Here is a 10,000-nt window from a genome sequence, read left to right on the forward strand (position 1 = left end):
TGCATACATACATACATACATACATACATACATACATACATACATATATGGCGATGCTCGGGATTAAAATGGCATAGTTTGTATATATATATATATATATATATATATATATATATATATATATATATATATATAGGTGAGAAAGTTGGTATGTGAAAGCACGTGGTTGGATGTATAAAAGATAAACAAGAGTGAAAAAACTACAGAAGGCTTGTGTTACATGGTTAAAGTATATATTTAAATTATGTCAGAAAAATGTTATAATATTTTTTGGTATATAAACATTGTATTTGGAGAAATAACCGGTTTCGTGTTGTCTTTTCAAATTTCTCTACTTTATCGTAACATGTCATATATATATATATATATATATATATATATATATATATATATATATATATATATATATAAATTCAAAAAAGGATAAAACTCTTTTACAAAAATTTTATCAAGAAGCCAGTGTGTAAAAAAATTCATACGGGAAATTTCTATTCCCAAGAATATAATTATTCGTTTATCTATCTATCTATCTATATATATAAAAATGAGAATGTGTGTCTGTCTGTCTGTCTGTCTGTCTGTCTGTGTGAATCCCTAAAACTCGAGAACTACGTAACCAGTTTCATTCAAATTTTACACATGCCTTACTTAGGGTTCCAGTTGTGGTTTAGTCAAAAAAAATTATTGACTTCTTGCAGAGTTCGAGCACACGGCAACATAATATCTCCTCCACTATTTAAGTATTACGTGTCAAAAGTGAAACAAAAACACTCATGTCAAATACTTTCACTTTAAAAATGAAACTATCCCACTAACTGAAACAATCACATTTCGATACTGTAGTGACAGATACTTTCAGAGAGAGAGAAAGAGAGATGTATATGTATACATATACATGTATATGTACACCATTTCGATACTGTAATGACAGATACTTTCAGAGAGAGAGAGAGAGAAAGAGAGAAAGAGAGAGAGAAAGAGAGAGAGAGAAAGAGAGAGAGAGATGTATATGTATACATATAGATGTACACGTATATCTTCTATCTATATATATAAAAATGAGAATGTGTGTCTGTCTGTCTGTCTGTCTGTCTGTCTGTCTGTCTGTCTGTCGGTCGGTCGGTCGGTCTGTCTGTCTGTCTGTCTGTCTGTCTGTCTGTCTGTCTGTCTGTCTGTCTGTCTGTGTGAATCCCTAAAACTCGAGAACTACGTAACCAATTTCATTCAAATTTTACACATGCCTTACTTAGGGTTCCAGTTGTGTTTTAGTCAAAAAAAATTATTAACTTCTTGCAGAGTTCGAGCACAGGGCAACATAACATCTCCTCCACTATTTAAGTATTACGTGTCAAAAGTGAAACAAAAACACTCATGTCAAATACTTTCACTTTAAAAATGAAACTATTCCACTAACTGAAACAATCACATTTCGATACTGTAGTGACAGATACTTTCACAGAGAGAGAAAGAGAGAAAGAGAGAGAGAGAAAGAGAGAGAGAGAGAGAGATGTATATGTATACATATACATGTATATGTACACCATTTCGATACTGTAATGACAGATACTTTCAGAGAGAGAGAGAGAGAGAGAAAGAGAGAAAGAGAGAGAGAAAGAGAGAGAGAGAAAGAGAGATAGAGATAGAGATGTATATGTATACATATGTGTAGATGTATATATATATATATAGATGTACATGTAATATGTACACATATATACATATATACATGCATACAGATATCTATACATATATACACCCATCACACACACATACACATGCACACAAACACACACATTAGTCATTTGTTTTCTTATCCAAAACTACGTCAAAAGTACTGAATGGATCTTTATGAAATTTGGAAATTATATTCTTTGCATAACGGCCATAACTCTCATGAAAATTCATATATTTTTGATGTTGATGAAATTTTAACCCGAACATAACAGATGAGCATTATTTAGAAAATGATGTCACACGTTATCGAGGCTACCATTCTTTCTGGATGTGCAAAAGGGGATGACGTCTTTATTCCAAGAATTCCTCTTACTCCATCAGGAGCAGACATTCCTTTTACATTCAGAAGACTACAATTCCCCCTTCGTGTGACTTTTGCCATGTCCATAAACAAATATCAGGGTCAAACACTGTCTGTAGCTGGTCTTCTCTTGGAAGAGCCCTGCTTCTCACATGGACAACTGTATGTTGGCTGCTCAAGAGTGGGCAGCAACAAAAAACCTATTGGTATATGCTCCACAAGGGAAAACAAGGAACATAGTTTACAATGAGGTGTTATAATCACAACAGCAAGAAAGTATGTACATGATCACCTTCTTTTACGAAACTTCATTGACTTTCATATATTTATATTGATATACATATACATACGTGTGTTTGGGTGCGTGTGTGTATATACATCTCTCTCTATAAAGATGATGCGTAGTCTAGACGGCGATTTTAGATTTCATTATTCTCTTTAACCCGGGCTACGCCGGGTATTTCTGCTAGTATTTATATAAAGGGCATTATTTTTTCTGTAATAATGCCCTTTATATAAATATAAACGAATAATTATATTCTTGGGAATAGAAATTTCCCGTATGAATTTTTTTACACACTGGCTTCTTGATAAAATTCTTGTAAAAAAGTTTTATCCTTTTTTGAATTTATTTATCAAATATATACACGGAATACATTCAATGTTGAATTTTTTATTCCTGTCTCCACATGGGTACCCAAAAACAACCCGGAAGTATTTCCCGCTTCTTTGATGAAGATATATACAGATAAACTTCATTCCCGTTACTCTGTCGGATACGTAGTTGTTCGGTTTTGGTGAGGTGAGAATTCTGTTTATTTATATATATTTTTGGGACAATATTGTGCTGATGAACGAAATCTAGATTCATTCTAGTAATCGCGAAATCGGTCGATACACAATTAAATTCATTTAATTTAAAAGAACGTTGGTCATCTTCTGTTGGTGGTTTTTTCCTCGCATTAGGTACTAAATGTGGTTATTTTGAGAAGTCCACTGTGTGGCGTTATTATTTTTCTGTAATAATGCCCTTTATATATATATATATATATATTATATATATATATATATATATATATATATATATATATATATATATATATATATATATATATATATATATATATATATATATATATATATATATATATATATATATTACAGTTATACTGAAAGAAGTGAGGTGGGAAATTGCAGCATTAACGATAAAACATTTGTGGAGTAACTTTCAAAGTTTTGGAGAACCGACAATTTGAGTTTAACACACCGATTCGGACAGAATTATAAATTTGATAAGATGGATCATATCTGAAATCAGCTCCAGGAGTTGTGAAGAACGAATTTGTACGCGGTCTGTTTCTGAGAGCTATTTTACTGGACCTCTGTGTAATCTGACGTGCTAAACGTTGTTTTAATGATTCAACATTAAGTGCTACAGCTTGCCTTTGTTCATCTTGGGGAAGTTTCAGTTCCCTTCTCTCTTGAGACTTCATCCGACGTGCTACAGCATGCCTTTGCTGATCTTGGGAAAGTCTCATCTCTCTTCTTTCTTGAGACTCCATCTGATGTGCTGCAGCATGCCTATGCTGATCTTGAGTAAGTCTCATCTCCCTTCTCTCTTGAGACTCTATTTCACGTGCTGCAGCATGCCTTTGTTGATTTTGAGAAAGTCTCAACTCTCTTCTATCTTGAGACTCCATCTGACGTGCTATGAACATAGAAAGCAATATACATTAATCTCTATTTTTGTAAGCAGTTGTATGTAGTATGTATGTATTTTTGTGTGCTGTGTCAATTAACCAAATATAAGCAAATTGTAAATACTTTGCAACCTTGCAACTGCTGCGATAATAATGAACTGGTAATTGAACGGTTGATATGTATTTTTATATACCTTGGACGTACCACCTAATTGTTTTTTGTCGAGAGTTTCACCTCCAGCCATTCTCATCACATATGTATATATATGTGTAGATGTGTGTATGCGTGTTTAATAACGTACGTAACGAACCCGCAAACACCCACACATTGACTGATACATACATATTCATATGCAAAATGTGACGATACACACATACACTTTCAGATACAATCACATACATATAGTAAGAGAGGCACATACAAACATACATTCACGCATGTCAGTCGTCACATATGTATATGTATGTGTAGATGTGTGTGTATGTTTAAAAACGTACCTAACGCGGTAACGTACACACAGTCACAGAGACGTACACACTCATACACCCACACACATACACTCACAGACACACATACACTCACAGACACACATACACTCATATACTAATTGTGAGGTCATCGTCGTGGTATAAAATGTCCTTCACTGTCTCGTACGTATTGAACGCGCAAACAGAAACACACAGAGACATATACGCATTGATATAAAATGTCCTGTACTATAGTTGATTATAGGAAGATTATGTCAATGAAATATTATATTGTTTTAATGGAAATGAAAAAGATTACATATTGACAGTCGTGGGGTGTAATACTATATAGTAAGAGAAAGACACACAGACATACATCCACGCATGTCACACGTTACATGTGTATATGTATGTATAGATGTGTGTGTTGAATAACATCCCTAACGCGGAAACACACGCACACACTCAGAAACACACACTCATACACTCATACACAAGCACTTACAGACACACACTCATATACAAAATGTGACGTTGTCGTCCAACACGGAAACACACACACTGATAGACACATACACATTCATAAACTCACACACATACATTGACAGACACATACACATTCATATACTCACACACATACACTGACAGGCACATACACGCTCATATACAAAATGTAACGTTGTCGTCATAGTGGTATAAAATGTCCTATATTTGACTATAGAAAGGCAACATCCTATATACATACATAAAACTACATCTGATTTAGTAAGGAAGAGGTGATCACGTACTTACCCATTCGTTGTTGTAATTACAGATAGACAGACAGTGAGACAAAGAATTTTATATATATAGATTAAGCACATGCATTAAATGTTAATTTAAGGGTTAATGTCTAATTGTAAATACCTTGCAACATTGCAACTGCTACGATAATTATTAACTGGTAATTGAATGGTAAATGTGTAACATAAGATGATCTTAGTGTTATCGCATTAGAATTAAAATTGCAAGAATAACAGTGAAACAGAATTAAATCACATTACAAAATAGATGTTATTGTTTCACTTTTGACACGTAATACAGAAGAAGTCAAAAGATTGTTCCGGGCCTGCATTAGACAAGAAGTTGAACGCTTCATGGACCCTAAGTAATGCATGTTTAAAATTTGAATGAAATCGGTTGGGTAGTGCTCGAGTTTTAGGGTTTCACACATACATACAGACAGACACACATTCTCAGTTATATATATATATATATATATATATATATATATATATATATATATATATATATATATACGCCTATGTAAGCACACACATTAATTAAAATATGCATATTCATATGTAAACTCAACTGTTACGTAGTTGCATACATATATAAGCATGTAACATTCTCATCAATGAATGATAGTGTATATACAGTTACATAAGAATATTTGCTACACATATACATATATTTTTAGATGTACATATACAAAATGTACATCCAGACACTTTAAACACACACACACACGCGCGCGCGCGCACACACACACACACATGTATATATACATAGTTGTACCTTGTTAAATATCTATGTAGAAGTAATTAAACATTTGATGCGAATGTATATATGAAGTGTTTGAGTATGTCCGAATGTAAATATATATATATATGTATATATATTTATCTTCATACAAATACGTATGTATGTTTGTATGTGAATATATTTGTGTATAGGTGTAGTTGTATGTATATGCGGTTGTATATTCTTATATGAGCGACTTTACCAATCGGTATCATACGAGAGATAAGATAGTAATCACCAGGGAAGACTAAAAGGATAAGTATGACGTGGGTTCTTTGCCATTGATGGTTTGAAAGTGTTACATCTGGTATTACTGTTGTAAAAACCGGAGCGAAATCGTCCTGGCTGAAACCTAGTTTGAAAAGCTTTTCTCGTTCATTTGAGTTACGATTGGAAGTAAAAGAAAAAAAAAACCTTCTCGTTATAGGACGTATTTGCTTGTAAGGTGGAGTTGTGGCTTCACAGAAATGTGTGAAATTGATGTGTGACTTATCACGTCGAAAAGTAGCGTACATCGCCCTCCAAAGATCCAGTGACTACTTGGAAGTCTGGTCGTACATTCGTGTTTGAGCGGTTCTTTTGAGAGTATCGTTGTCCAACTCAATTGAAGAAGGTCCTAGAAAAGGTGGACTAAGCATGGAAAGTCGCTACCACTGCCCAGTTGGGAAACTGCACCCTGTAGGCCATCCACCATGCGGTTGAAACAACAAAAAACTTAAGACAGCCAATAATGATCTTCGGAACATGGAATGTTAGAACTCTTGTTGACATTGACAGCGCCGACAGACCAGAAAGACGCAGAGCTCTAGTCTCAAAAGAACAGGCTAGGGTCAATGTAGACATTGCAGCCCTGAGTGAAACATGGCTTTCAGGCGAAGGAAGTTTCGAAGAAACTGGTTCTGGCTATACGTTCTTTTGGAAAGGCAAGAACGAAGGGGAGAGAAGAATCCAAGGTATCGGTTTTACTATTAAAATCTGCATCACACGAGACCATTATTCGACACCAATTGCCATCAACTAATGACTAATGACTCTTCGGTTACCACTTCCAAATGAGAATGACACCACTCTCATTTTTGCTTACGCTCCAACTCTTGATGCTGATGAAGAAGCAAAGAACCTATTTTACCAACAACTAAGTAATATCACTGTCAACGTACCACAAACTCTTGCTACTAGGGGAATTTCGATGCAAGGGTAGGAAAGAGTCAACGCCTATGGGAAAATGTCAGCGGTAAGGAAGGTGTCGGGAATTGCAACTCCAATGGACATCTGCTACTAAGTCTATGCATAGAACATAATTTATCCATTACGAATACCAAATTTCGTCTTCCAACTCGCTTCAAGACCATATGGATGCATCCCCGATACAAACACTGGCATCTGATTGTCTATACCATCATACGGCAAAAAGACAAAAGATGTAATCCGTTAAAATAACAATTCCGCAATGTATCTTCTAATTTTGTGTAAAGAAAAGCAGTAAATTAAAGGATATATCTTCATTTATATAGAAGATAAAAATAGAGGTAAAAACGAAACGAACGCGCAATACAGCAAGAAAAGTATTAAAAATGACCGTTGACGGATATGTATGTATAAACGCCTTCGCACAAGCTGCATGGCGTATGTACACTCGCCCATACAAACATCCACGAAGATGAAAGCATACGCACACGTGTGGTCTGGTGCACACACGTTCACATAGCGAGTTAAATAGCTGCTTGGTGTTTATAAGAATGGAGAAGTTAAAGGTAAACTTAATTTATCCATACCTTAAAGTAATTATATTAACAGTTACTCAAATTCATTCGCACTGTGAAGGTACATTTATAAGCACGCAGGCATCTTGAGAGTCTTTCAGAAATTCTATTAATGACCTAAAATAGATAGGAATTCGTCGGAGCAAAGTCGGCATCTCCTGGAAATGATACTGTATGGTTTTGCGTGCCTTACTATGGACCAATTTATGCTATACACAAAATTGGCCAAAGATATTGAATATCTCTTATTGATTCTCTTGAAGCTGGCGACATTGTTGCGATAACGATTCTTAAACGAATCAACTGTTTGCCCAGTGTAAACATTGTGCGCCGATTAAAAATAGCATGGTGCCTATTAGATTTAGGAAAACATTTGTCTAAAGCGGCAAAAAATTATTCAGAGATCTTGGTTGAAACATGCGAATGGAAAATTGGGTTGAACCAGAGGACATCATGATTTTTATATCTGTTGTTTGGGTTATTTGATCTAATGCGTTGTACAGGATTGGAACAATTTACTGTGTTATGAGCAGTAAATTATTGTGTCGTGTGTGTCTATGAGTTTTCGTTGGTAGTTCATTGCTTTGACCAATTCGTCCTGACCTGTATTCTCGATCTGAGTAAGTTCTCATACCGTAGTTGTGATGGTGTACAACGTGTGTTACTATTGGATGAATTGACAGTTGTGTATGCCTGCTCCTTGTATATATTGAATTTTCTCACGGTACCCAGCTCTAGCTAAAGCAGCATTATAATAAGCTGCATGTGATTCGAAAATTTTTTCATTAGCGGATAATCTAGAAATTCTTGTAGAAATATTCTTAACTAATCCCCGTATTTTCGAGGGTGGATGGTTGGATGCTACATTTATGTACTTAATGATCACTTGATTTATGAAATGGTTCAAATAATCCAGTATCAAGACAGAAGGTAGCATCAAGAAAATTTACTCTACGATAATCCTTTCCCATAGTAATGTTTAGTCCTAAATTTAAAAAAAACCTAAAGAAATATTTCCTATGCCTTTCTAATTATACTTAACTACCTCTGTCCAGAAAGAATAGGGTGTCATCCCTATATAGACTCTCGTAACTTCCGAAAAGTTACTGGATTAATGATAGGATATATATTCCAACTAGGTCTGAGACTGTACAGAGTCAGATGACCCCATTGCTATATCAAAAGCATTCTCCCTATCTAATCTACTCCATAATTTACCACCAAAATCTACTAAAGTGGCTCGCTCGGCAAGTATTATATTTATTTCGTGTGGGGACAAATCAGAATTTCTCATGCTATAAATCAGGGCTTTATTGAGGACGATCGGGTTAATAGTAGCGTAATAACTCACCATATCTAATTGCAAGAATTTACTATTCTTGCTAATTTCTAGAAGCTTAAACCATCCAACCACCTCTTGGGTATCTGACCAGAGGGGTAATCTAATTTTAGACTTAAGGGCGGGTAGTACTCTATCATACAATAAAATTTAAGCCCACCATCTCAACATATTTTTACCTCGGCTCCAATCCCACTCTATAAGCAAATATCTCCCACGGTGATGGGCTTTTTTGACTCTGAATCTAAGGTGAGTAACTCTAATGAACGAAAGAAATTTTTTCCATGGCTTTTGACCTGGATGATTTCGTTCTAGCTTTTAGAACAGCTGTAAGACAGCTGATCAGGTGTAATATTTTCAAACTTCCAGTGGGAAAGAACCCATGCTATACTTTTACTTTCAACTTTCCCTGATGACTGTCGGGGTTATCTTCAATTTCTGTATGAAACCGATTGGTAAAATAGCTGATAGGAGAATATAATGTATTTTATAAATAATAAAACGTCCACTCAATTACTTAATATATAAGTACTTGATTTTTCTGACTCGCATATTTTTAGACTACTATATATATATATATATATATATATATATATATATATATATATATATATATATATATATATCAGGGATTACTAGACCCAACACTGTTTGGTAATCGGTGCGCAATCAAAGCCAGTGAACAGTAATTGATGAAACCGGTATGACTTTGAATCCCTTTAATAATTCAAAATAATGACTTTTATTCCTCTTAATTCTACCTCAGTTCATCTAATTGTGTATATTTATCGTTACTTTTCATAAAAAAGCCTTTATTTTTTTGATGTCCAATGTGCATTTTCGCTTTTCTTCTTCTTACTTTCCCTCCATACCTATTCCACGTGTAGTTTTTATTTTCGTTTTGAAATATTTCTATTATATGTGTATATATATATATATATATATATATATATATATATATATATATATATATATATATATATTTATGTATGTGTGTGTGTGTGTGTGTGTGTGTGTGTGTGCGTGCGTGTGTGCATTTGCGTGTGTGTGTGCGTTTGCGTGCGTGTATGTATGTGTGTGTGCATGCTTGCGTGTGTGTCATAATTTTTAGCAGTAGTATGACCTTCCC

This window comes from Octopus bimaculoides, chromosome 6 (genome assembly GCF_046866305.1).
Source record: "Octopus bimaculoides isolate indiv1 chromosome 6, ASM4686630v1, whole genome shotgun sequence".
In the NCBI taxonomy this organism is placed as follows: Eukaryota; Metazoa; Mollusca; class Cephalopoda; order Octopoda; family Octopodidae; genus Octopus; species Octopus bimaculoides.